Raw genomic sequence first — 15,500 nt, forward strand, 5'->3', positions numbered from 1 at the left:
GCCAGTACAATGCATTGTGTACTGATGAGGTAGATACAGAGAGTACACTATACAGAGGTACAGGAAAACCCAAGTTCACATGGAAAACGTGTACACAGAAGAATCACCAGTATATTACGTGTGCTGATGACACAAGCAAGGTGGAAGATGTGGGAGAGATTGGGGACCTTTGCTGGGATTACTGGAAAACTGGGAGGAAGAAAGATCAGCCCAATGGAAAGGATGACATGGATGGAGGTGAGGATGGAGATTGTCCAGATGGCTGTGGAGAAGGCAAGAGGGGTAAGGAAACAGCCAGACAGAGGCTGAAACGGTGGTAATGGCGTCCCAGAGTTCCATAGTCAGGACAACAGTCAGGAGAGCAGCAGCCCTTGTGGATGAGGCAGACCTTTCCAAATTAAGTTGTACAGGGGTGTTTGGGGAAGCACGAATCAAGGGAGCTGCTGAGGTCCCTTTGCCATATAAATAGATGAAGATGATACTGTACAGAGGAGTTTACACACTTTAGAACCTTGGTGGGCATTTGTCTAACTCATAGGGGATTTTATGGCAACGTTAGGTGACTTTCCTCTAAGAAAGATGAGTTGGTAAAGGGAGAGAAAGATAAGGGAGACCCAGGCATCTGAACCTGTCTAGGCACTTTTCACCTAGTGCATCCTGGGATGAGTAGTCCAGGGGCTATAAGAAAAAGATATACTGAGTCATTTTCCGGAAGTCTTTATTATAGTCTAACTCGCAGCAGTACTCCCTAGATCCTTTCTTAGTTCTCCATGGAAATCAAGACCTCATGTTTGTTACTTTTCCTTTCCTATTAAGTTCTCTCTATAAATAAGTGTATATGTAAATTCTGTTCCACTTGTAACGTTAGCCTGTTCTACTCTTTCCTACTCTGTTTTCTACTGGATTATCATTTCAGCATCTCAGGGTCCAGGATACTCCGTCTCCTCTACTGAGCCTCCCTTCCTTTCTCTATCCTGCTCTTCCTGGCCCTTTATCACCCTCCCAGGTGACTCACCTACCTTCCTTCCTCATTCCTTTGTTAAGGACCCAACATTCCAAGGCGGGGAGGACCAGCTGGCCAATCACAGCCCTGACAAACCTGCCTCAGGCTTGAGATTGGCTGAGCTGCTGCTGGCAGGAGGCTCACCACGCAGATATATAGGATATTGGGGAGGGGTGTTCTGGGAATCAGCTCTGGGAAAGAATTTGTACTGGGACTGTTAATGTTTTGGGAGAGAATCCTTCAACTAGGGCTGGGGCCAGAGGGGTCTTCAGTTGGGAGAGCCTGGAGAAACAAGGCAGGCTGATTGACCCAGTTCTCTTGGTCTCCTGGGACCTGGATGCCCCCTCCCCACTTTAATTTTTTCCTGTGATCTGGGACCCAGTGGTCTGAAGGCTGAGTTCCCAGGCCTGTCCCTAAGAAGTCTTTTCCAGCAGCCCTGGATCTCTCCAGTCTCAACATTCTGCCTTCCCGACGTCGGAAACAGCCGGAAAATAAACACCCTGATGACTAAACGGTTTCTCCAGCTAGAGCCTGGGGAAGCACTAAAAATAGAGGCCACAAGTGAGGGGAGGTTCCCCAGTTGGGGGGGGGGGGCACTTTCCCATCGTGCTATTGCCACAGCCCCAGGCCTGGTACAAGGCTCTGTTCTTCTCAGAGTCCTTGGGGACCAGGCAGATGGGCTCCCCCTGCCTACCCTGAGGTCCTTCAGGTAAGCCAGCTGTGCCTGGTAGGGAAGACAGACATCTTCTGGTGCTGGGGCCCCAACTCCTAAATCTAATGGGGGAACTAAGGAGCTACTTTTGGGAACAAAGTGCGACAGTTTAAATCAGGTTTCCAGAAGGAGTGGTCAGGTGGAAGAGATGGAAACTGAGGCCAAGGAAATAGCCTGCTGGCTTCCTATCTTAAAACACAGACAAGCCTCCAACCTATTTGCAAAGCAATTCCACTGAACTTGCCTCCTCTGAGGCTCCTGTGGGATAATGGGCCTAAAGGGGTCTTGACAGTCCAGCCCTTGAGTTTATTATAAAGCAGCATGGGCTACCGTTCAAAGCAATCTACTTGTATGAACTAATTTAATCTTCACACCAATTTATGAGTTAGGTACTATTATCATTATCTCTATTTTACCCATGGGGTACAGGGAAGTTAAATAATGTGCCTGTGTTCCCAGGTAATAAATGGTAGAATAAGGATTTGAACCAAGGTAGCTTGACTCCCCCAAAGTTGATGCCTCTAATCACCATAACATGCAGCCCCTTTCAGGGATATATTTATCTTTTCAACCCTTAACCTAGAATTGAATCTTTGTCCAGTAAATCAGATCCAGTAGAAATTAGAGTATGTGAAGAACTGAGTGTCCTTCTGTTCTGCAAGGTTCTTTCCGATCTAAGCCAGATTCTATCATTTCGTCAAGCTCAAGCTAGGAAGCTGACATTGGAATAACGGAGAGTAAGTCTGACAGGGTCAGTTGTCCAGTAGACATGGCACCCACACTTCTGTTGCAAGGCAGGAGAGGATTCACCACACCCTGGAGCAAACAGGAATTATGAACTTTTTAAAACAGCTACTACTGCTTCTTTTAATAAGATGCTTTTGGGCGTTTCCTGTGCTGGGGGAAATTAAGGTCACACCCCTTTAAATTGCCCCCCTCGGCTGTAAGTGTTCTGGGACCCGCAGGCACCCGGGATTAGGTCACCCAGGAACTATGAGCTGTCGCTTTAAATTGCTGGGCGTCAGCCGAGTCGGGTCGCGGGAAGGGAGGGGGCCTGTCACAGGTAGAGGGAGCAAACGAGCTCGCCAGGTAACCCCCTAGAAATGCACCTGTCTCTTTAAGTGGGGCTTCGGCACACCCTAAGTAAGCGAGATGGAATCTTCTTAACACCTAGCATCTACCCTTAATTTATCTACTAAGACTCCCACCTTCCAACTCTCTCGGGGCTTGGGGGTTGGGGGAGTTGTCGATATAGCGTGAGTGCATGGGAGAGTATGCGCACAGTTCGTTGAACCTCCCCGGAAAGGACCTCCTCAAGCGCATGGTGGCAGCAGTGCTAGGCGGCCGTCCCGCCGGCTAAAGCCGGCACCACGGGCAAGGGCTGATCCCTTTAGAGGCCTCTGGGTCTTGCCTCTCTACTTTGCCTCGCTCTGTCGCTTCCTCCCTCCCTCCCTCCCGGCAGGCGGAGGGATCTGCCGCTGCCGGCGCCGCAGCCTAGCTTGGAAGGGCGGTGGGGTGGGGGCCGACCCTGCCCGGCCCGGCCGGCCCAAGGGAAGCGAGGGGCGGGGCCGCGTCTCCGGGACCGCCCCTGCTCCGGCCCCGCCCCTCCGCCCCCACGGGTTCCTCCCATTGGCCCCCCCGCCTGTCCATCACCCCCGTTCCCCCCACCCCTCAAGCTAGGCTGAGCTGTGCCTACGTCGGCCTCGACTCCCGGGGGCTGGAGGAGTTACCTTTGGAGCCCGAAAGGAGGAAGGAAGCAAAATATCAACAACAGCCGAGGCGGCTCGGGCGGTCGGCCCCGGTCCCCCGTCTGCCTGCCCGCCCGCGCGCCCACGACGGGGGCCCAGGCCCCCCGGCGCCGCCCAGGGCCCGCGCGGACGCCGGCCTCACTAATTATTCCCCCCGCCCGGAGCTGCGGCTTCCAGGTGCTGAAGAGCCCCGGGACTAGGGGCGAGAGCTACCCCCTCCCGGCCGTGACACCCTCCCTTCCCCCAGCGGGGCCGGTGAGTAAAGAAAAATAATGCGCCTGCCGCTTTAAGAGGCCCCCTCCCCCACCCCGTCCTGAGGTTGGGGTGGAGGGTGGTCTAGACCGTCCCCCTGAGGGGTGGGATGGGGTGGCCTCCTGGGCTGGGAGGAACTCGCGGAGCGGGCTCTTTTCGTGTGGCGTTGGTGGGAGATTACATGGGGGACTGTTTGGGTGAGGGAGTCGGCTGACGGGGACAAGTGGAGTGGGCTGTAATTCCCTTGGGTGTTGGGATCGGGGTGGGGACGGACGGCTTGGGGGAGCGCCGGTCTGTTGGTGTCCCGGGGTTACGGTGGATCCCCCAGTGGTCTGGGAAGGGGCGCCATCCTCAGAAGGGGTCTCCAGTGACAGCCGGGAGCGACTGACATTTTAACAGCCGGCCCTCCCTCCCTCTCCCTCCTCGCGCCGCCTGTTCCCTCCTCCTTGGCCCGAAATGGTGCAGAAGGGGGCCTGGGAGGGCGGCGGGAGGGTGGGGGCGGGGGGAGCCGCAGCTGTTTGGGAAGCGGGGGAGGGAGGGGGGATGTTGTTCAGATGACACCGGGGTGGTGGGTTGGGGTGTGAGTGTGTGTGTATGTGTGTGTGTGTGTGTCCGGGGCCCGGGCTTGCCCGGTGCCTGTGGAGTTGGGACGCGGAGTCACCGCGGAGGTGGGCACGCAGGGCCTTTCCTTGGGACCTCCTCTCCCTCTCCGCGAGACCCCTGGTCTGGTTTTTGCAGTAGACCCAACTGAAGAACCCCCGGCCAGAAGTTTGCAGCTGTTAAACATCTGGGCGAGAGTTCTCCAGTCGCTTTCTTCACCTATGGGAGGCTGAGCTGGGCTGGGAGTGGAGGTCCAGTGAGTGTTGGGGGGCTTTGGGGTACGGAGAGCCGAGGAGACTGAGATGCATCTAGTCTTTCACTCCAGCGTCAGCCCCTTTCCTGTCTGGTTTGGTCTTACAGACAGGGTCTCCTTTCCCCTAGTGATTCAAGCTCATCTCTCAAAGGCCTCCTGAGGTCTCTCCCTAGTGAAGGGAGGGCTCCTGAATGTGGGCACCCTTGGAACCACTGACTAGGTTATCCCAGATTTGTCCTTTGAGTAGGAGGCTTTCTCTGCTTCCCTTTAAGCAGCTCATTGTTGATGGGTTGGGGGAGGGTACAGTGGGTGGGTCCTGTGTCCCCCTTTTCAGTGTCCAGCCCCCTTTTGAGGTCTCTGTTGCCCTGGTTTCTTTGGTTTGGGGGAGTGGTCCTCCCCACCCCTTCCCCCCATTCCCTCTGTGGGTCTTCTAGGCAATTCGGGGCCCAGCCTGGACTATGGGAAGTTTAACGTCTGGGGCGGTGACCTTGGGCTGCTCTGGCCTCGAGATAGCAGGGGAGCCCAGGCCAGCAGGAGATTGGGTGTTTTGAAGTTAAGGAGCTGTCCACCTCCCACTCCCCTCCAAACCCCCAACAGGGAAGTCTTAGTAGTCAAGGAGAGTGTTGAAAAAAGCACATGTCAGTGTTCACAGATGTCCACCCGCCTGTGGCCGCCGGGTCACACCCGCCCCAGGACTTAGCCTGGCTGTCCCAGCTCCCACGGCATGCCTGGGAATGAATTTCCTTCCTGTGGTTTCCCAGTGTGTTGGGCAGAAGATGGGGGTGGGGTGGGATCAGTGTGAAGGTGGCTGAGTACCCGTTTGTATAGAGTGATTGGGGAATCACTGGAGTTCATGTGTAAGTCTTTCCCCACTTTTCCCAGCAGACATACGGACCCTTGGGTCTCAGTGGTCATATTCTCTTTGTTGTAACTTCCATGCCACCCCTCTCCCAACACTATTGGTATGTGTTTGTATATTTGTGTGTGTGTACATTTGTAAAGGTAAGGGTTTCGGATTTCTCTGTGGGAAGGGGGAGCTTTTACTTACACTCCTTTAGAGGCCAGAGAGGTTGTTTTTTAAATCTGAGGTCACACAGCAAATCCGTGTCAGTGCTTTAGTCCAGCCACCACTCTCTCAGGCGTGGCTTCACAGCAGGGAGAGACCACAGGGAGGAGGACATGGTCCTTCCCCTTGGAGGCCCTGGTCCAAGGGGAGAAGCAGGACCCTTGTAATGGGGGATGGGCTTGGGAGGTTGTGTCTGCTGTACCCAGTGCCTGGAACAGAGTAGTGGGGGACTTGGGAGTGTGACGGGGGCTGCCCGTTGTCCCCCCTACTCTGTACCTGCTGTCCCTGGACTGGAGGAGCCTGGGCTTCCCAACTCTGCCCCTCTTGGCTCCTGGCTCTTCTCATAGGCTGGGAGATATGATAGTCTTTCTGGCTGCTTGTTACATAATCTCTCCAGAAGGTGTTTTTTTTTTTTTTTTTAATCTTTCCTGGGCTTTTCCTGGGAGGTGTGATGAGGGGAGAAGGCAGAGGGTAGACTCTTCAGGTTGGGGCTGGAGAACTGATAGGAGGAGGCCTCCTGGCCTCCGAGAAGGATAGGAAAGAAGCAGCCTTGGGGTTAGGCCCTCACTGATTGTGGCCTAGCCCCTCCTCTTCCCCCACTCTGCCCTGGGAATGTCTGCGCTGTGGATTTTCCGGGCCCTTGTGCCCCCAGAGAGGCCTGCCTCTCTGCTCCTCCTGTCAACCATCTTCTGGCCAGCCAGGCCCCCTGCACTCCCCATTTGGCTTTGGTCCAGAATCTCAGTGCTTACCCTGGCCTGGTGTGGATGGAACCTGTGTGGGACACTTTGCCACCTACTTGTGGACCTCTGTGGGGGCGAGAGGAGCCAGAAACAAATGGGTGGGTCCAGCATTGCTTCCCCTAGTTGTGTTGAGGGCCAGGCCTCCTGCTTCCTTGTCTCTCTAGTCCAGAGGATGGTGGCCTTACTGGAGAAAGGGGAGTTGGGGGGGATGGGTAATAGAGACCTCAGCTCTCGGGAACAGGTCATAGCTGGTGTTCACCCGGGTTCTGGAAGTGGGTCTGAGGATCAGACATGGCCCTAGAACCTCAGCTCAGGTTCTGGGTCTTGTGGCACTGTGCTGACAGGTGCGCCCCACCCCTTGGGATCAGGGCTGGGACTCTCCAGGCTCTCAAGCCAACTGGTTTGGGGCAATTATCTCCCTTTTAGAGGGAAGGAAGAGATGGTGGCGGGGCCAGCGTAGCCTTAGCATCACTGTAATCGCTAGTGGCTTTTATGAGCCAGTCATGGGGCCGGAGTCCGGCCAACCGTCTGTCCTTCTGTCCCCGTTTGGTGACTTACTCATGGGCTGAGGGGGAGGTGTCAGGTGCTAGTAGTCCTGGGAGCTGAACCCCTTTCTGTGTGGTGGTTGATGTCCCCGTCTGTCCGCAACTTCAGCAGGCAGAATGGAGCTTAGACTTCAGGAAGGGCCTAACAGTGGAGGTAGACGAGGGAGAGAGCGAGCTCCAGCTTGGCCGGAGAAAGACGGATCTCAGAGTACTTTCTTCTCCAGTGGCTCTTGGTGGCTCTGCTGAAAGGCCTTGAACTTTGGCCTAGTGTGGATGGTGCTGTTTGGCTCCTGGAATATTTATCTTCTCTTCTCCTGTGCTGCCTGGGACTGCAAGTATCCTGAGGAGAGTTTGTCCTGGACCTGTGGGGTGGTAGCCTTTGGGCCCCTTTCCCCTGGCAGGGGGCTGAGTGGGGGTCCTATGGAAACCAGCATGCCCGGATACATCTGGCAGGTCCATAGCATTTAGTGGCACAGGTGCATGGAGGTGTGCACAACATGTACATGGGTGTGTCCACACCCCCGGAGCCACTGCATCCTGTAGGGGGTGGGGGTACTGAAAGGCAAAGATAACTAGAAAATCAGAGACTGGGCACAGGGTGAGGGGACTGGAGGCAAGAAGGCAGAGGCATGGAGAACCCTAAAGAGGAGTGTTGAAGGGAGCTCAAGCAATTGAGTTTAGAGCTAGAGCATGGTGTGTGAGCTGGGGAGCCCTGGCTGACTTCCATCACTGCCCCTGGCCCAGCACTCCATCCCCGCCACCATTCATCCCTCTGTGGCCCTGGCTCAGCCTGCCTTGGCCCCTCATGCTGCCCGCGTGTCCTTGGGTGAGTCCATCAGCAGATGTACAGGAGTTTCACCTAGCTTTGTGGTGAGCAGAGCACCTGGGTGTTTTGGTGGTTTGTGACTGGTCTCTGTTGCACTCCCCACCCACCCAGATAAGCAAGGCCAGTCTGAGGTATCAAGGTTACATCTGAGCCCTCAGGCATTTTGGGGCGATCCCCAGGGCCCTTTGCATCTGATTTTCCCATTTCTTGAGGCTGTGGCCACAACCTCCCCTTCCTGGGAGCCTAGCCATGCTTCTGGCTGATCCTCTGTAGTGTGGAGCTGGGCGATGCATTCACTAACTCTGCACAAGACCCTGAGAGCTTGGGATTGGGGGATGACAGTTGCACCTCCTGTCTGATCTCTCTCCTCTCTGTTGTAGGCTGGGAGGAGAGGGACTTGTCTGGAGCTCTAGCCTGTTGCTGGCCTCACCCAGGCGGGACCATATTTACTCACTTAAACTCACCCTCCCAGCCTCCCAGGAGGCTTCAGGCTCTAGGCCTGGTCACTGACCTTGGCGTGGTGCTCTGGCCACTCCCTGAGGAGTTAGAAAGGCCCAGGAAGTGTATAGAGAGGGAGCTTGTTTTGCTCAATGGTCATGAGCACTTTACCCTCAGGCAGTACCCCACTCACTCTGTTTTCCAATATGCTTTGGAGACCGAAAACTAAAACTTTTGAGATCCCTGGGGACTGGAGGAAGGAAACTTCCATTTGTTGTGTCCCTGTGTGCCAAGCTCTGTGCTGGGCGTGGAAACATAGGAAGATTCATTTATTTCTCATACACTATTTCATTTGTTTTTTCCTTGGTAATTAGGGAGACTGAGTAAGAGATTTAAGTGACTTGCTCAAGTTTTCCCAGTTAGGAGTTGCTAAGGGCTTTTGTCTAAGATTAAGGGAAGGATCCTGCCCACAGGAGGGGCAGTGGAAAGGAAGGCCCAGGGATACCTGGGGGTAGGAGGAAGATACCCTGAAGGGAAGGACCAAGCCAGTAGGATTCCCTGACAGGAAGGCAGAGGATTAGGATCTGGTGGCAGGTTGGGGGGCGGGGGGGACATGCTTTGGTTCCCCGAGAAGGTGTTGTCTTCTGATTGACTGTCACGGGGTAAGGTTCCCAAAGCAGGGGTATGTAAGCAGGAACAGGTGACCTCAGACCCCTCCTGGGTACTGGTCAGTACCTTCTAAAGCTGCCACATGAGATGACTGAGGAGAGAGACTAGATCAGGAAAGATTTGAGCCACAAGAGTCCTGGGCTTGTGCGCAGGGTGAGAGGCAGGGCTGACTTGAGCCCGATGGTAGGGACTCTGCCCCGGAAGGGATGTGCTGTTGCTCCCAGGAAGGGAGACCCTGCCTGCTCTCAGCCCAAGCTGCGCAGGGCAGCGCCGCGCTCAGCAGCCGGCCCACCTCTGCCCCTTACTCCTGGTGACCTTGGGCAAGTCCCTGCCCATCTCTGAGTTGGTTTCCATTTCTATGAAACAGAGATGCCTCCCCTGGGAAAAAAAAAAGGTTAGAAGGTCCCATGGGAAAACGTGTGGTACTCAACACAGAGTGGGTGCTTGGAAAGTGACTGTATCCTTTCTTCCAGACGTCAGCTCCAGCCTGGCTCTGGACTGGCCTGCTAAGGCCGTGGTCCAGAAGGTGGGGCAGGGGCGCACTGTGTCCCAGGAAGGAACTTGGTGTGAGCGGGGCTGAGGAGGGCCCTGAGAAGACCCAGGGGTGGGCTTGGGGAGCTGAGCCCAGCTCTGCCCTTCCCATCCAGCCATCTCCTTGTCTCAGAACTGTCCCCTCCTCATTTCACCCCAGAGTCTTAGCAGATCCCTCTGGCTGCATGCTTGCTTATCTCTCATGATTTCCCTGCCCCCACCCCTGCCAGCAAATACTTGGGATTGAGAGTTGGGAGAACGAGGAGGAGTAAGAGAGAGCTGATGCTCAGACCTCAAGGGAAGACCGACTGCAGGAGTGGGTGTGGGTGGGGAGAGGAGGGCTGGTCTCTTTGTGGAGTCTCCCCGCTCCAGTTGGATCAAGTAACACGGAGGCAAGGGGATGGGGCCGATGACCTCAAACCTTTAGAGCCTGTGTGTATTGATGGTTGGGGGTAGACCTGGAGGAAAGGCTGGTTTTGAAAGTGTTGCTTCAGGCCTTCCCAGTCACATCTCTGGACCTCTGAGCCCCTTCCCTCCACCCCCCACAGCCGCCCGCCCCTCTCTGCTGACTCCCCTATGCATGCCCCATGGCAAGCCTGTGGGGCCCAGGCTGACTGGGTGGGGACAGGTGTCCTGGCCCAGCTGTTCCCTGTTGTCTCCCCCACCTGTCAGCCCAGAGGGTGGGGAGCTGACAGGGAGCAGAGGAGGAACCTCTTGGCCTCCTCACCTGCTCGCTGGGGTGGGGCCATGGTTGTAAAGTGTAGCAGAAGGTTTGAGAGGAGACAATAAGACTGGACTTCCTCCTTAGACGAAGGGTAGCTCTAGATGGTAGAAATGGCAGAGAAAGCTGGGTACACAGGGATCCTCATTGTCAGTAATCAGAAGGGTCTTTGTACACTATCTTCAAGAAAGGGTGAGAAAATGCATATTGGTGAAGGGCATGGATCAAATCTGGGGGCAAGTGTTTGCATAGATCTGTGCAGGTACTCCCCCCCCCCCCAACTGTCTGCCGTGGGGGTGGGGGTTGCTCCATCTGGCTGGGCATCTTAGCCTCACCTGGCACCTTTCCTGAAAGCAGCGAGCTAATCCTGTAAGAGCTGCCTGGCTGGCCGCCTCAGCAGGCCCACGCAGCCGCACTGCCTGCCCTCCCTTGCCAGGGGCTTAGAGGACTGTCCTTCGAGTCAGAAGGAGATCCAGCTGCCACCCTGAGCAGCCCCTTTAAATCCTCGGTGGCTTCCCGCGGTCATGATGTCTCTAGGAGGATTTGCTCTCCCTGATTGGATTGGCCTCTTTGGGGTAGGGGAGCTGGCGGTAATAGTAGGTGAACACTTTGCATTCTGCTCCTCTACCTTCCCTTCCGTTGGAATTGGTGCTGCCCCGCGTGAGGGCCTGGCCTCAGGCCCCTCCCTTCTCTCCTTGCTGTCCTGTCCCAGCAGTCAGGACATGCAATCCCTTCATCTGCTTCAGCTTGAGCAGCCTTGCCCCTGTGCTATGGATGGTAAAAAAGGGTCCTGCTGCTTTAAACAAGGGAACAGACCACTGCCCTGGAAGAGAGTGCCCTTCTGAGTCTGTACTGCCTGCTTCTCTCCACTTTTTCCTCTTCAGCTTGCTCTTCCTTTGGCCAGGGGCCCACACATCACAGTTTTCCCAAGCCCTCATTTCCCTGGGCAGTCCCTCTCCTGATCTGACCATCAGCCCACCTGCTGCAACGGCAGGCAGTCCAGACCCAGCACTGGTGGCATTATGCTCACCCCAACGGCTCTCAAGCTGACCCGCCCCCGGGGCCCCAGCTGCCACTTTCACTTCTGTCTCCTGAGACCCCAGAGGGAAGTTGGGTGGGGAGGTGGAAGGTGACACAGTAACCGTCCCAACCGCCCCACCTCTCCCCAGCCAAGGCCTCGATGGCCAGGGGCCCCGTCCACCACTCTGATCGAGAGGAGTGGAGTGAGCCTGGGTCGCATGGGGAGGGTTGGCTGTGGTGGGAGGGGTGGTGGTTAGATAGCAGGAAGGACTTGCTGGGATAGGCGACCGCTGCTTGGCTTCATTGTTTCAGGGGCTATGGCTGGAAGCGTAGGTATTCTAACTGGACAGACAGAGGTCAGTTTGACCTCTTCAAGGTAGGCAAGGGATCACTTGTCTTCTAGCTCCCATGGTTGGACTGTAATGCTGTGGCCATCATCCCCGCCCAGGTGTTACCAGCTGCCCATGCTTGGTCGAGTAACGTCTAACAAAGCAAATTTTAGCCCCAGAGATGACTGTGAGTTCTAAGACAGCCCTGGAAAGTCCTCTCTGTAGTCTTAACATCTGTCTTGCACACTGTACTAGGCTATTTCCTCTCACTTCGCACTCTTGAGAGTGGAATTTAGACATGGAGACAGAAGTAAAGGACGAAAAAAAAAATAATAATAAAATTTAAAAAAAAGAAGTAAAGAACGGTCCACCCCTGTCCTACCACTGCCCCAACCTTGTCACTAAAGAGGGGACCAGGGCTTTTCTCCGGAGGAACCCCAGGCCGTTGTGGAAAGATCATGCTTTACGTCATGAATCTTATAAAATGCCTCTAGCTCCAGTGCTCAGTTGTTCCTCATAATTACACCTTCTCCCCTCACATCCCTTTCTGGACAGGGGACCTCGACAAGAGTGGAGGACCCTGTTGGATTGAGAGCTCTAGACAGTGCCACTGGATCAAGTGAGGGATGTTTTCTGGAGCAGGATGAGATGGGAGATCTGAGGTGCCAAGAACTCCACTTGGGGTCCCTAAGTGCCTAGGGATGCTGGGTGGGGGTGTCCCAGGTCCTGGAATGGGAAGTAGACTTGATGGAATAAGATCAAATACACTATGCAAATGCCCATGCAGATGAGAAGTAGTGAGTCATTACTGATCAGCCTGCTAGCCAGAGCGTGAAGCAAGGCTCCAGCTCTGCTCCCAGAGCTGGCTGCCCTAATGACCATGACAGTGACCTTGGGTCAGTCACTGCTCTAACCGGAAGCAGGTCCCCAAGCCCTGGGTCGGATAGGCATTCTATGTGTGTGAGGGGATTTGTTTGGCAGAACCTCTGCCGCCGGGGCCTGTGTGCCCCGCCTGGCACCTGCCCTGACCTACCACGAGCCTCTGTCAAACCTTGGCCATCTGTTGTGGAGGTTATCGTTCCGAAAGCACCCCCTCTGCGTCAGGCCTGTGCCTTCTCTCTTCTGGCCTCCACGTCGCCCTCCCCTCCTAAGCTGGAGGACAGGGCACGTCACCGGGCCGTCTCCTCTGTTACCTCTCCATGGTGTCACCAGAGTCCTGACCTCCCTTTCTTTGGGGCTCTATAAAGAGCATGGGAACAGAATGTCTAGGCTGGAAGGGCACTAGGGTACCTGGTCCATGCCACCTACCCATTGTACTGGCCGGGGGAGGGGGGTGAACCCTGGAGGGGGCAGGGACTTGAACCCATGCACCCAGAATCCCTCCCCACAGTCCCGGTAATTCCCTGGGCTGTTGATTGCCCTTCCTCACCTCTCCCTTTTCTACTAGGACTCAATCTCCTGTTACCCCCCCCCGCCCCGCCCCAACTTATTTCTGAGGTCAGCAGCGTGGCTCCGGAACCTGTGGGGACTAGGGTGGGTCCTGGGAGCCAGCCCAGAGGCCACTAATGGAAGGCCAGAGCTGGGTGGGAAGAGCTAGAGGTTGGCGGTGGGGGTCGCCTCTGTAGGGAGCCCTCGGGCCTCTGAGCTGCTACAGGAAGGATGAGAGCTAGACTACAGGAAGGACAAGCTGGGGTGGGGAAGCAGTGGAGGAGGCTCAGGAGACAGACCCTCACGAGAGAGGCATCTCCTGGGCAGAGAACAGGATGACCCATCCCAGGAGACTTGCCAAGGAGAAGAGGGCGGGAAGCCTAGGGTGGGGCTCGGGAGAGTTGTCCAGCGGAAGCTGGAGGGAGGGCCCCTAGCCCTTCTCCCCATGCTGGGTACTCCTCTTGGCAGGTCGACTCCTGTGCCTTCAACTGGGGCTGCAGTGCCTGCCTCCACTTAGGGCGCCTGGGACCTAAGACCCCTCCTTGCCCCACGTCCAGCTTTCTTGGACTGGTCCTTCTCTCCCTCCCCCCAGCCCGGCAGCCCGCCCCCAGGTCCCCTGTCGGTGAGTTAAAATTAGCTCAGTGCCCAGACTAAAAATAGCCCCTGCCCAGCCCTGAGGCTGCGGGGCTGGGGGAGGGGAGTCCCCGAGGGAGGGGACGATGGTGGGAACCAGGGGTTTGGGGAGTGAGGCTGCCAAACAGTGCGTTGAAGGGAGGAGGAGGAGGATGGGGATGGGGCTGGCCTGTGCCTTTGAGAGCAGACCCTAGAACTCCAGGGCAAGTGCGTGGGAGGGGGAGCAGAGAGGGGGCAGAGAGGAGCTGGGGAGCTGTGGGTGGGGAGCTGGCTGGGCGTGTGAGAATTGGACTGTGCAGGGTCAGGGCGAGGGGCCCTGCCTTGGCCCAGACTTTGAGGGGAGGGGAATGCCCCCAGCTCCAGGATTAGTACAGCGTTTGTGAAGAAAGGGCGCTGCATACCCCTGAGGCTGCAAACCCCAGGACTCCTGCCTGGGCCCCACCTCTCAGTGGTCCCTGAGCTCACCTGCCCACCCAACTTCCAGAGCCCCCACCCAACTTCCAGAGCCCCCACCCAGCCTGTGTCTGCGCTTAGAGAGAGTGGCTTGAAAGGTCTTGAGCCCTGGAGTGGGGCGGGAATGGAGGCAGTGCCCAGGGTGTCAAGAGGGCTCCTGGGCCTTACGCTTACCTCCGTCCACCCACTCTGATGGCCTGCCTGCCCTCAAGCCTAGACCTAGCCAGAGCCCCAAGAGCAGAGATGCTCTGTCCCAGGCCAGGTCTGGGCCGTGTTGGCCCCTGAAGGTCTCCCTGGCTCTCCCTGCCCTACCCTCGTCTGTCTCTTGGCAGGACTGCAGGTTTTTGGGGCAGGGATGGAGTCCTGTCGAGTTATGCCCCCGTGCCCAGCCTAGCATCAGGGCGCTGCAAACAGTTGTTGAACCTGCCTCTTGTTCTCTACCCACCTCTCTCAGAATCTTTGTCTCTGGTCTCCTGCCTCTCCCTCTCTCCTCTGGCTTTCTCTCTCTCTCTGTCCACCTCTGCCCCTCACTCTGCCTTCCTCTTGGACTCTACTTCTTTTTCTGTGTCTCTTTTCCTGCGTCTGTGCGTCTGTCCCCCTTTGCCACCCCCCTCTGTGTCTGCCTCACCCACGCCTCCTCCCTTGTTAGTGAGCAGGCTGCTTGAGGCCGCCTGACTGTGGGGGTGACAGGTGGATTGGATTGTCACCCCCTCCCCCAGCGCCTGCTGCTTATTTCATGCCCTGCAGCCCAGCCACAGGGAAGGGGCGGGAGGAGGGATGACAGCTGTCTGCAGCGCCTCTTGCCTTCCCTTGCAGTCCGCAGCCTGCAGCCCTGAGCAGCCTGGGAGGAAGGGATGAAGGGCCTGCTTAATGAGAGTTGCCTTTCTCACTGTGGAAGAGCAGGGGTTTGAAGCCCGTTGCTCTGTGATGGGGCTGCTAACTCAGCCTCTCTGGGCAGCTGCTCCATTTTGACTTGCGCCGGTGTGGCAGCTCTGAAAGCAGATGCTCTGCAGTGCCTCGAGCCTCTGGGCCACTGGGACGGAGGATGGATCTGGGTGGAAGGGGAGTGGGGAGGTGGGTGGTCCCCTGACAGCAGCAGGAGAGAGGAGGCGGGGTTACCTTTGGAAGGTGCCTGTCCTGCAGCTCCCCCAGGAAGGGCAGCCCTGCTGCAACGGCAGCTCCAGCTCTGAGAGGCTGCCCTGACCGCTCCCCCCACTCCTCCAGCTGGCCCCAGGCCACCCTCACACAGGAACTGAGATAGCATCATTCTGAAACCCGAGAATGGTTTGAATATTGCTCAGGTACCAAGAGGTGTTACATTGGGGGAGGCAGGGGCCTGTTACTTCTCCCATGCCCCCTCCAAGACCCCCTTTAGGGTACACTTCATCTATTATTTGCACCTCCTTTGCTTGTCAGTACAACCCACATGTTCCTGTTGGGTCTGTGGCCCAGCAGAGAAAACTGGTTGTCCGTGGGGTCTTCCTGGAACCCCACCCTGTCTGGTTCCCTCACTCAGCCTCTCCTCCTTGTCAA

At 56.5% G+C, this 15,500-nt stretch overlaps 1 protein-coding gene across 6 annotated transcripts in view; it reads left to right on the plus strand.

Annotated features, from left to right (window-relative positions):
- Positions 1-1,628: 1,628 nt before the first annotated feature.
- The window catches only part of MEF2D (myocyte enhancer factor 2D), a 31,280-nt gene continuing 17,408 nt past the window's right edge, over positions 1,629-15,500 (plus strand). For 2 of the 6 annotated variants that reach the window (XM_043878977.1, XM_043878979.1), the window contains exon 1: positions 3,377-3,718. The gene's annotated coding sequence lies outside the window, so the exon portion shown is untranslated. Of the gene's footprint in view, positions 1,713-3,376; positions 3,719-3,891; positions 3,913-15,500 lie in introns of those variants that run through there. The other 4 variants (XM_043878974.1, XM_043878978.1, XM_043878975.1 and 1 more) reach the window with 3 other exon arrangements.

The sequence above is a fragment of the Cervus elaphus genome, chromosome 20, assembly GCF_910594005.1.
Source record: "Cervus elaphus chromosome 20, mCerEla1.1, whole genome shotgun sequence".
NCBI classification, from domain to species: domain Eukaryota; kingdom Metazoa; phylum Chordata; class Mammalia; order Artiodactyla; family Cervidae; genus Cervus; species Cervus elaphus.